Genomic DNA, 13,521 nt, shown 5'->3' on the forward strand with positions numbered 1-13,521 from the left:
CCGTTTACGAAGATAGGGAAGAGCACCTAGACTTTATGAGAACCTGCTGGCGTTCAACAAGTGACCCGACGACAAGCAGCTCAAGAATGTTTCCTTCGCTCTGCATCCCTCCGCAAGAACCCAGTAGGAAAGCCAAGAAGTCACTATAATAATGGTGGATGTACTCAGGCTCCAGTTGCCTTCCACATAGATTAACCCCTTCCAAAAATAACGGTCGTGATACGCCCCAATAGTACATTCCATGAAGAAACGAAGTTAAATTAAGTTATGGGGTTTTACTTTAAAAAATGCTAACAGTTCCTTCATCGCCCGATTCATGGCCGATCCCCCAGAGTGGGTTGCGCCATTTCAAAAGGGGACAAGAACAAAAAAGGGGCCAAAACCACCACCTGATTATGAGCCACCCCGTAGTGGGGCACCCCGGAAATTTTGACCAAGTGGGGTTCTTTAACGTGCACCTAAATCTAAGTACACAAGTGTATTCGCATTTCGCTCCCATCCAAAGCCGGCCGCCGTCGCCGGGATTCGAACCGACGACCTCGTGCTTAGCAGCCAAGCTCGATAGCCTCTAAGCGACCGCGGCAGGTAAGAACTGAAGTGCTGGGAGCTTTTTAGTAACAGGTGTAATGTTAAAATGTTATCTATTGTTATGTATTAATGCAACTAAGAGTAAATTTGTTGTATTTTCTTCCCATCAGTGAAACATGCCATTCATCCCAGCCGTAACTTTTCGACCTCGCTGCCTTCCTCTAAGTTCATGTTCATCTTTCTTTGGTATTCTACTTGATTGTAATTTGAAATATCACAATCATATTGCTCACATAAAAAAGAAAATAGCTTGCGGTATACGCATCCTAATTAAAACGCGACCTTATTTCACACGTACCACATCACTCGCATTTTACCACTCTTTTGTCCACTCTCACATTACATATGGCATAACATATGGGCGAAACACCTATAATACTGATATTGCGTCTCTGCAGACAGTTCCGAACCGAGCCATAAGGATAATTACTTGCAGTCCACACTTTTCTAATGCCAATTCGCTATTACACGAGAATAAAATCCTTACCATTTCTGGACTCGCTAAATACAACCTTGGTGCTTTTTCTACAGATATAATAATAATGAGCTACCATCGATCAGATTTTCCCCATCTAAACTGATAATGCATAGTACCACCAGATTTGTGTTGACTAACAATATTCTTTTACCAAGAATCAGCCCTAACTATGGTAAACAGACCGTAGAATTCACTTGCACATCAATATGAAAAACTCTTCCTTTCATAATGAAAAACGCGAGATGTTTATCACAAGTTAAAAGAACTAAAAATGCAAATGCCCATATTATTATTGACACATTAATGAGGTTTACTGTATTCGGTTCTTGTTGGCTTTCTTTTCTTTTCTTCCTTTGCTCTTTTTTTCTCTTTTGTTGTTGTAAATAAACTGTTGATATTTTCCTCCCACACAATTTTTCCTGCTACCATGGGATATGATAAACCTTGGTATTAATTGTAATCTATTGTTTATTTTGTTCTGTAACCGTTATTTCCTTATTGCTTGAGTACTACCTTACTATGTGCTACTGTTGATTTGAGATGTTAGCTATCATAACAAGTTCTGGTACAGAACAAGCTCTTGTACAGGATATACTAAATAGTTTTAATATTACCCTGATCCTGATATGATCCTGGTTACGGAGGTAGTCTTGAAGCAAATTGAAATACGTGGGGGGTATGGGTTACACCTGGATTCCAATATACTCTGTTGTGCGCGGCCTGGATCGCATAAGATCGGGCAGTGGCGTGAACCCGTTGGTTGCCGCTACGGAATCGTGGCCAGGTTTCCATACTATATGCCTTTACTGTGGGAGGAAAGGTGTGGTGGGGAGCATGTGATAGACGGAGGGGAGGGCTGGCTTTGGAGGTAACTGCGGCATGCCTTTTGAGAGTCTGAAATGCCGATGACCGCGTCTGTATTTGGGAATTACAACATATGCAGTACAATAACGTTTTGGCCTTCTCAGTGAATAAGGATAAACATTTCATGAAATTACACAACGAATAGAAAGAAAGTAAATGAAATTGTACGCATCGCCGTGAGCTGTAAAGCATTTATTTACCACTTCACATAGATCTCAACATGTGCATTGGATCTGAATATTCATTTCTTTAGTTATTCGAAGTCCATGGAACACTTACGCTGGAACATATTACTGCAAAATATATGTTGAAAGTATGCTGGCGCTAGCACTGGTTATATATTTCCTTTACTATGAGCGGATAAACGCTTATGATATATATACTGGAGCCAGCCCGGTCCCGCGAGACATCATTGCCGATTAAGTCTCTACAGCTCGAAAAAAAAAAAAAGATGAAAATATACAGCAAAAAGCGAAAGGATCAAGTTACGCGGCCAAATAAAGAAAGCAACTGCTCGTTCCTCACTTGCGCTCCTTACAGTTTACGCGGGCATCGGATTTGCGGAGGGGGTCACGCTGCGCATACAAATTTTGCTGCCCATCTCTTGCTGACAAAGCCGCGCGGATAAAATGACAGGCGCTGGCGCCCTTCACTTCGCCAATGACGGCCGAACTCCTGATTTTTTTTCTGCTCTCGAATGCAATCACGAAAGCTTTTCTTTTTCACTTGTTCGTTGTATAGCTCACAGTGTGGCTGTCTGTTTCAGCACATGCTTTGTCTTACCGTCTACGAATTTTCCGTTTTGCCTATTCTCGTTGTTCCTATGAAGATGCAACGCATCGCTTACCCGTATGTTGGCAATCGCGGTGTCTGCTCACGATGTGGGCGGAAATTATCCGCGACTTGAACAGCAGCATGCGGCTAAAAGTCGGGTAGCAACGTTCATGCCAATAGTAAGCGGACTCAAGCCTCAGGAACATAAAAAGCAGCGTAACAGGGAAAAATCTCATTGCGGCCAATCGCCGCGCCGTTATTTGTATTGCTCGTTTCTACTCCAGTTATTCCGGGTGCTGTGTTTTTGCAATGGTATGACTTCATATTGACTTCATATTGTTGAAGCCTCTTCAGACCTGCCTGTAACTATATATGGACGGGTTCCGCCCGATTCTGGTCACGTCCTGACTAAAGTGAAGAAGTGTAAATCATTGTGTACAATAACGGGCAGCGTGCCCTGGTGTGTTGTTGACACAGCCACGGCTTCCAACACCATTTCCCTATTGCGGATTTAGGAAAAAAATTTAAAATAAAGCTTATTAGAAGTGCTCTCTTCTAGCACACATTCCTGGTCCTTGTGGCGTACGCAACAACGTATGATATTATGAAGTTGTACGATGAGGCGGCCTTATAATTGGTATTCCAGGCGTGTGAGGGCCCAACGGGGATGACGTTGAGGAAGATGTAAGCCGTTGACTAAATTTGTCTTCTGGGTATCTGGCTGTCAGAGAGCAATAAACAAACAAGCAACGGAAAGCGCTCGTTTATGGTGTTAAGTATTGCATCCCGTTATGCGTTGACAATGAATTGCTCTTGTTTTTTTTTGTTGTTGTTGTTGTTGTTCGACATTCTGTCATCCCCCCACGACGTCGTATTGCTTACAAAGCATGAAGGCGCTGAAGGAATATCCTGTAAAGTGCTAGGAAATGATGCCAAAGTGTCTCGCAGAGCTCAATGTTCCATTTATAAAACTGTTCACGTATACGGTGATTCGGAAAGCCCCGTCTCGCACCGGCCTCGCGGAAATGAGAAAACATGAGGTTTTGTCATATAATACGACGACCGCAAACCTCCAATTTGGGAGAGGCCTCATTGATCACCTTTTCGCAGCGTGCTTACAAGGGTCCCATATTGTGTGAGAACCATCTAAAAAGATCAATATGTAAGTGTTGGACCAAGAAGACAGAAAAACGGTAGGATTTGGATTTCGACTGCTCAGAAGGGCTAACTGCGTAGTTTTCGGGAACCCCGCATGCTGTAGTATCTTCGCTGAGTGAGCGTTGCACGCATTTGTTAGATATATTTCGTCACGTGAAAGAAACATACCGGAATTATCCAGTCGAAAGGCACAATGAGAAAGATGATTCGCCTTTGAAAATAACGTAACATTCAATGTAAATGTTTCGCTGCGCGTTGTGATATAACAAGTGACGCGACGAAAATAAAAAAGGTCTTCTTAGCCAGATTAGGGTGTAATGTAGTTGGTGCCACATATTAATAATCAATGTGGAAATGCGCACTTCTAATCTTTAATTACATGAGAAAACACTGTATTTCTCAGAAATGTATTCACCAGATTCCACTAGCCATCATGGTAGTTACATATATTCAGAGGATGGGTTATGTTGATAAGCATGTGTGGGATGCGTAGGCGAGGCGACTAAAGCATACATGCTCATGAGGGAAGAATTGGACGTAACAAGCTTTTTCACTTTCAATTGTCTCAGGAACTAGAACCCATAAGGTGACTAGAAGAAAAGATATGTTTTAAGGCAAAGGACTTAGATTGGTTGAAAAGCGTTGTTTTGTCATTATTTTGTATGCCTCATGCTTCAAGGGTGCTCTGCAAAGTTCTCCGCGAGGTGTCAAAAAATGCCCAAGAAGCTAGTACTTTAGTTTAACATCACTTTTGTTCATTTTGATGATTTACGGTGCTGGCTGACTTTGAAACGAAGCAAAAACTAATTGCGAGACCTTTATTTCTCCTTTTGCAACTGCGTTTGAGCGTAGATGAAACGACATGAGCAAACAAGTTATAAAACGTAGAAGGGGTAACGTGAACTTGAGACAGGAGTTCGGATGATATGCGCTAAAGTGCTTCTTCCAGATTGGAACTATGTAACTGATCTGCCCAAAGAGCAATACAATGAGAGCAATAGCAAGAAAGAGTATTGTGACACATGATAGGGAATAGCCTTGAGCATAGACAATACCATATTTAAAATCACAGTCTAGAAATGTGTAGTCACAGATTAGATATTTCGACTTAGCTAGCTGTGCTTGAGAATAGTGTAATTTATGAAAAGATTCAGAACGAGAATTCGTGGGGAAATCCCTAGGGACGGATGTCTAGTGGAAGGCATCAGGGTGTTTTTCTAAACCATGAAGCTCTTTTTAAAGAAAGCAACAAGCGCAGCGAGCATGGGGCTTTCGTAGAAGAGTTCCTAGATAAGCCCTGCATACTTTGCCACTAATAATGTGAGCTCCAAATGCGTAATAAAGAAACATTCAATATTTAACATTGTTATCACTGTCTTGCAAGCAATTGTTTAACTGCAAAACTTGGAGTCAGTCAAGTTTCATTGCACCCTAAGTTCTTAAACATATTGTGCATCGCGCCCAATTGTCGATATTTAGAATTGCATTTCCATCCTCAATCGAGGCAATATCGGGATTGATAGGGCCTTATAGAATCCGCATGGTCTTTGTGGCAGTGTTCACTTCAGAAGCCCTTTTGAACATATCATATCGAAAAATGGAAGAACGAATGAGTATGATCCCAGTATTTTAAAACGTTACCTCAACTGCAGGCACCGTGCGGTTGTACTGTCTGGTGTGGATGTCTTATTGTATAATCAGAAGGGACGTACATTGCAAAGTAAGCCTGGTCAAGGAGTTCCGCAGCTTGTTTATTAAGAGGTAAACCGTTCCTTTCATAAATCAGTGGCAGAGAGGTTTCATATACCGCAAAATTACTTTACAATACCAATATTATTATGGGAATATATATTCTCTTCTTGCCAAGGCAGCAGTCTGAGTGAAATACTGTGTTGAGAAGTATCCTTGAGGGAGAGAGAGAAATCAAATATAGATAGGCTTTTCCAAGCGACATGCCCAGCATGCATCTCCACATGGCTATGATGATAAATTGAATGATATAGCGACTGTAGGACACATATACATAACATATACCCAACACATCACAAGACTCAAGAAACTCAAGTATATCCAAGGAAGACTCGCTGCAGAAGTATAAAAGTGCCTCTCTTGGGCGAAATGCTCTCGCAAAGTTCATCCAAGATCCAAGTACGTGCAATAGTAGACCGGGCTATTTTATTTGAAGGGATATTCCATGCCGACAGTCGCGTTGTTCTTTGTAATGCAAATATTCTTAAAACGCAAATTGAAGAGACAATGTCCTCTCTTTCGTTGTACGCATGAAGCAGCGATGATTTTGTTCGTTTAATTTTGAATGGAAACCATTTAGTATTTTAGATATGTGACCGAATGCGGCGGGAATATGCCTTATCGCGTCCCTTAGGTTCATGTGGCATCTTAACTTTGCACATGGGATCGTATAATTGGTATTAGCTTCATGCTGTTGGTCTGTGTCGGTCCTGTCAGCAAAGCAAGACACAAAAGATGATCGCCGTCGTAGAGAAAGTTATTTGTAGTTGCACTGTACAGGTTGTGTTCTCCACCAGAACCACTCGGTGCATGTTTCATAGTGCCAGGCTACTCCTCAGTGTTACAACAGCCACTACAGAGTGACGCTATTCTGCATACTGAAGACTTCAGATTCCAAAGCATTGATGTGTTTGATAAGCTGGTCAGTCGCTTGTGACGAATTTAGCAGCACGTGGGTTTGTAAAAAATCACCCTGTAGCACAATGACTAATGTAAGATTAGATGAAAGCTTCTAACAGTGCAGCTAGCTCCGTGGCAGTGGTACGTGCCTGTGTATAAGCTTCAAGGAAATGGTGACATTTGCTGATGGAATACTCATAGCTATAGCAGATGATTCAGATGTCAAAGGTCGTTAGTTTAGATATGACAATGTTGCTCATACCGGCACGACGTGTGCTGTAGCGCAGAATAATTTTACGCTTAAGTTGGTATTTCGGGAGTGATATCACTCCCGAGTGCGCTCTTAGAGACGCCCTTTCGAAAACGCATGTTTTAGTGTTGCCAGCCAGCTGTTCTCCATGAAGCCTGAAGTAGTTTTCTCGCTTCTGTGTTTATGATCTGTTTCACAAAGAAACAATACATTCATATTCTCAATATTATTCTAAAAAATGACGTCGTTCTCAATATTATTACACTTACATGGAGTAGCTTGCTGGGCATACTGCCAGTCTAGCCTTACCAATTTTTAGTTACTGATACTGGGTACCTGTTCTCTTCGTTCGCAACACTTGCTGCCTATGGGAGGTTCTGGGAAGACGAATACGCGTGTGATTCCCAAAAGGCCGGTACGGAGGGTCCGCGGCTCGGCGGCAGCTTCGATTAAGACGAATACAGTGCTTTTCTGGACCGGTCCCTTTCGTGCGGATCCGTGCTATGCTTGGATTGGAGAGTTCCCCAAATGCCAACTCTTCCTCTATGCAGGCACAATGCAGCCTAGCACACGCGCAGTTGGCAGACGACACCTGTTGGGACCGGAAGCTGCCGTGCCTTGTCTTCGATTAACCCACGTTGAGGCCAAAATGTGGAAATAAAACTTTCTAATTAAGCGCGTCTACTTGAGTAATGAAATGTCAGTAACCTTCCCCAGTCAAAAATGCTTGCTCATTTAAATAATGTTCTTACTTGTTGAGCCAACATGTGCGTCGATGAGCTACATGTATTTTCTCTATAGCACGAAGTCATGCCCGCACATACTGCTAGCCCAAATATTTCGTGCGCATATCTGGGATGGGGTCAATAAAGCTAATTTCTTATTGGTTGATTGATTGATTGAATGATTGATTCATTCATTCATTCATTCATTCATTCATTCATTCATTCATTCATTCATTCATTCATTCATTCATTCAATCATTCATTCATTCATTCATTCTGGGGTACTTCTTTGGCACAGCCAGGAGTGGCCGCCTCGTACTGTGGACCGTTCAAAAGTCTGCGACATCAGTGAATCGCATACAATTCAAGATATTTCTTAATGCCACCTTAATCGCTTTTTTTTTATGTCCGAGACAGCTGAGATAACCTGCTCAGCAAAGGTTCTCACAAACTGTGTGGACTGCCGAGTGGCACAAATGTACTACTGGTGTTATTCTCATCGCAGCTGATTCTTCTGCACCGGCGCCACACGAACACTGTTTAACCGTTATCTAGTCGATGGTCATTGAAATACTCTAGGTATATTAATTCGGGGAAGTTGCGTCACTACTGCATAGCAATCTAGACGGCAATGCATCAATATTCCGTCACCGAGCGGGTCGCGTCACAAGCGACGATTCTGCATTGCCTAATGTGAGCCGCCATAATGATTAGTTTAAATGCTCAAAAAAGCGTCTTTTAATTTATTTATTGCTTTTGGGCGTCACTTGGAATCAATGTTGTATATTTTATTAAGCTATCGGCACGTGCACAGTATTATTCGCACAATGTCTCGCCATTTTCCTCATTGTTTTTCTTTTATTATTATTATTGAGCGCTACGGCATTAATAACGGTGTTGGCTGCAGTGTTTCTGTCATGACCTGAGACTAGCGCTTCATGTTTCTGCGAGGAAACTAACAATTCTCGCAAGATGCATAGTTTCTCCCTGTTTTTCTTCCCACGGGCTCTGTGTTGCTCGTTACGGTATGTAATATATACACCGAGTTCACGAAGATGTCTGTGTTGGCCATTCGAAGGCCTTCGTGAATTCGATACGGTTCCGTTCAACGCCGTCAGCTGGAGAAACTGGTAAGCCGACAGCCTTTAAACTGTCGTGTACCAGCCTCCATATTGTCATCCAGCTGATTAAAAATCAGTTTGAAGGCTTTTGAAATTCACGCGTGACACCGCTTTTGCTTTTAGAGCATCTTCGGATCATCGTATAGCACTTGCAGCTGCTTTTTAATACAATTTCATACGCGGAGCTTGATAATTTCGAGGAAGTACTTCTTATAGGTCTTTAAACGCCCTAGATTCAATAAGTATAGACAGTTCTTTCGTGAAATTTTATTAATGATGCACGTAACTGCGCAGATTTCTCCTTATTCAGATGCTGCCAATCTGGACTATCGATTAGTGAGATTGTCATTACCGTTATTTACACTGCTATAATTTCTTCGGCAGATAAAATAAAGAACACCCCGTGTATAATATTGTTTTTATGCTACACGGATTCTAGCAAGAATATATATATATATATATATATTATTGAAGGCATAGGTGGAGGGGGACAGAGCACTAGATCGACGCATTGGTCAAGTTGCTTTTTTTGCAAAGTAATTTCTAGCGCAGCAAAAAAAAAAATGCCTAAGAGAGAAAGCACTAGCGCTTGGTCCTCGCACGGCTGTTTTCACCGCTAAATTTTTTTTCACGCTATAAGCTATGTCGCAACTAAAGCAACGCCATCAACTAGCTCAAATTTCATATTTAGACTACCAGCTGCTAAATGGGCGGTGCTTCAACTAAAAAAAAAAGAGAAAAGCGCCAGCCCCCCCCCCCCCCCCCCCATCTCTCTCACACCCTTGTCTTTACTCTCCTAGAAGACTAAGTCCGACGCATAAAGTGTTTCTTTAAAATGCTTCTCGCCCAACAAGAAGTTACGCTACCTCCTACCTCGCGTAAAGTTGTTGTCTCTCGGAAATACAGCACGTGCGAACGTGGGTAGCGCTCTCTGATATCTAAGCTAATAGTACAATAATAGACCACGAAATACATGAAATCATCCTCGTTCGGGCGGGGCCTTGTTACAATGCAGCCACTACATCTTTACTGTTTCTTTTTTTTTCTTCACGTCTGTCAATTATTCCTGGGTTTTCCCTCCTCCTCGCTTGCTGCAAAATTCACGATGAATTCACGATTCACGAGAGTCGCACGATGGCTTTCTAAGCCTACTATTTCCAACCGACCTCTGTTTGTATGATCTCAATATATAAGATTTAATGGACTCGTCGGTTCGCCAAAGTAAGGTCGCAACGCAGTGAAGGCGAGTACACTAGAAAGGTACAACAGGCGGCACAATGCTCGTGCCCGTGGCGCCTGTTTTTCACGCGTCTAGTGTCCTCGCCTGCTTTGACATAGCGTTGATTTCGTTGTGATTTCTATTTAATCAGGGCCAAGTCAATGACACCCGCCCAGTTAATGCACATCCCCCTTTTCCGAAATCTACTTCCAATCGAGGCGTCGCCGGTGTTTTTTGTTACTCTATGGAAGTGCCAACGAAAATACCCCTCAGGTTTGTATAGGGTTAACTTAGTGTAAAAATGAGAGTTTACGTAGATTAGCAGGGGCATGTCTGGGAAGGCGTCGCCTGTCATTCTGTCACCTGTGAATAGCAGACAAACTTGCGCGGGTCACTAAGAGATAGAGAATAACGCTTAATGTTGGTTCCAAATGGCCGGCCCTTGACTTGTTAGCCTTCCTCCCTTTTTGAAGAATTTTGTGGATGCATTCCACCAAGGGCTTTAACATATGTGGTTTTGAACCCCGTCGGGGTGCGATACACTCTTACGAGGAATATGGTTGGAGGGGTGCTTTGCGTCACTCGGTACTCCAAAAACGTCATTGAGTACTCTGCACACATAAATGCGTGAAAGAGTCACATCACTTCTGCACCATTCGTCGGGCTTGTCCGAAAAGTGTGTCGAACATGGCGTAATATCAGGCCGCGCCGAGGGGCCAGATTCAGTATAGGAAAAGCTGCTGAAGGAAAGATCGAGATTAGGGTGTTTGAGTGATATAAATTTAGCTGGGGGGTGTGAGCACGTATTTACTCCTGGGATCCTGAGTGTGCGGACCAGGCAAAAAGAAAAGAAGATTTTCTCGGCAAATCATAGGGCGAATCTGCAAATGAAAAATGCACTGCGGGGTATCTAAACCGTAAACCAAACTGTGATATTCATCGTCAGGCGACGTGCTATCCAGGAAACTATTGAGTATCTAGGAACGATGTTCGCCATAACTTTTGACCAAAGCTGTATGTGAGTGGATGCGTGTGAATGTGTTTGTGTGTACGCGTTTATGTGTATATACAAAGCAAGATAGCAGAGAGATGCGCTGTTTAGGGTGATGAAATTGCGAGTGTGTGTACGTGTAGGCGTGTCTGTGGACATGTGTGCGTGGGTGGGCTGGCTGAGTAGATGCATGCGCACGTACGGGCGTGAACGTTTGCCTTACTATGTCGCAATAATAAACGGACCGTATGCAGTCCACAGTAATAATTTCAACGTTTTAGCTATCTTTAGGTCTTTCTTGGCGTTGCGAACAGAATTAAATGGCACTTACCAAGATGAATGCGCAAGGAAACATGCAAACAACGTCGCTGCAAATGAATACGGTGTACTCTAGCTGTCCACAGCACCGAAGTTAAGACCAACCTAAAGCCTACATGACCAGACCTGCACTCCCTTGCGAGTGTTTTGGAGGAAACGAAACAAATACAGAAATAACGGCATCGCGGAAGCGAAAAACAAGTTTCAATTGGGAAAACAAACGTCATAGTGCAAGGTTCATGATGCTACAAGAGCAACGCTTCGTTTTTCTTTTTTTGCCATTCTGTCCTTTTTTTTTTCCGCTCGCCGAATACAGAAACGGCGCTTCCGGGCTCACTGCCCTAAGCTGTTCGTGTAATGCTGGTCACTCTCTGCGGCTTAGTGAGCAGACGACGCTAAAACCCCTCCCACAAAGTATACAATAGGGCAGAAACGAAACACTGCAGCCGCGTCTGCCTAGAGAAACGGGAACGAAGAACCGCAGCAACGCTTACTTGCAGAGTTGGAAGCACCCACGGGAATGCGCAGAAAGCACTAGATAACAATGGAAGCAATTCGATGACATCAAATGAAACAAGTTACTGCACGTGTGCGAGGGGGGAAGGTGGTACTCGGTTGCGTTGTTGAACGAATGGGACGCGACTGTCCGGCACGGTCGCTACCGCCTTGCTCGTTGATCCGCGGGGCTTTGTTTCCGGTGGGGACGAACAGGGCAATTTGTATGCACGATCTCACGGCGCTGCCTGAGAATCAAGGCTTCCCTAGCCCGGCGTTGGGGTCTGTCAGAAACTCGAGCTTGACTTCTCATTCGTCTTCATTTGGCTTATGGTTGAGGCTCAACCCCTCTCTCTGCGAATGTTTTCCATAGCAATAGCCACTGGGCCGACTTCCTCGTGCTTTTGCGGCAAGGTCCGTAGCCGAGAATTGTCATGCGCCTATCATGTCACAATAATCACGTCAGGGACAAGAGTAGTAGAGTGTGCGTGATGGTATAATGAGGCGCCAGTTTATACTCATGCAAAGCCAAAATATTGTGCGCTTTTACTCAACGGTGCACTAACGCAACTTTTTGAGTAAACCCTGATACAAGATCTATGTCGTAGCCTTGACAAATCACGTTGCACCTTTACTAGAAGTTTCAATGTGTAAAGGTGACAATGTCGCCTCTTTTGATGCACAAAATCTCAAAAGTATGCATCTTCAATCAGAGCTGCCAGACTGAGGGTGTAGCCATGTACCGCTCAAGGTAACTGTTCAATGAGAGCGGCCATGGTGTTGTCATTAGAGCTGTAGCAGTATTGTCGTGAATAATATTAGGACTCTTCTCATTATAGAGGCAGCCTTATAAAGCGTACTGCCAATGATGTAGTATCGTGTCGTGCCTCTTTTAAGAGATTTACCAGTTTTATTCTTCTAAAATATATCTGGCATCTAGATAATACTACTGCTTGAGCTGCATTGCTCCAGTATTCGGAAATTATTTGCATATTAACTTGAAATACATAGTAGACTAAACAAATTCTCACCAATATTTCTTCACTACTTCCCTCACAGCTTATGTTTCGGATTATGAATTTATGGCCGACCCGTTCCCCAATAATTTCCATTTGGAACAAGCTTTGAAGATGTAACACGATTGCAAACGCGCATTTCAAGAACGAGCGACAAAATGCTTTCGCACCCGCCGTGGTTGCTCAGTGGCTATGGTGTTAGGCTGCTGAGCACGAGGTCGCGGGATCGAATCCCGGCCACGGCGGCCGCATTTCGATGGGGGCGAAATGCGAAAACACCCGTGTACTTAGATTTAGGTGCACGTTAAAGAACCCCAGGTGGTCGAAATTTCCGGAGTCCTCCACTACGGCGTGCCTCATAATCAGAAAGTGGTTTTGGCACGTAAAACCCCATAATTTTTTTTTTTTTTAATGCTTTCGCGTTCTACTAAGTTTTGTGCTTCACTGCATAGTAAGGCATCTTGTTAAAAAGCGAGCGGAAGTTGAACAGTGGCGAACCGGAAGGAATTTCGCTTCAGTACCGGTTTATCTTGAAAACCGCTCCGGCTTCATGCCGGATAGACATGAAACTTAAACGGTTCGCATAACGGAACTAATTCTCGAAAACGCCCGATGCACTGCACTTCATTCTGCCTCATCGAGACATGGCGAGACATCGAGACATTGCCCTATCAACTTGTCCACACGGACTATGCGCAAGTCTTCTGAGCAGCAGGCAGAAATAGGCTCTCGCCACGAGGAACACCGCGATAAATACGTGTTTTTACGCGCATATCAACTATTGAACTTTTGTTGGGACACAGCCCGTATTATCCATAAAGACAGCCATCTCAGCCAGTGCCGTCGCTAGAGTGTACGGCACGCGATTCGGAGCC

The sequence above is a fragment of the Dermacentor andersoni genome, chromosome 8 (assembly GCF_023375885.2).
Source record: "Dermacentor andersoni chromosome 8, qqDerAnde1_hic_scaffold, whole genome shotgun sequence".
Classification (NCBI taxonomy): domain Eukaryota; kingdom Metazoa; phylum Arthropoda; class Arachnida; order Ixodida; family Ixodidae; genus Dermacentor; species Dermacentor andersoni.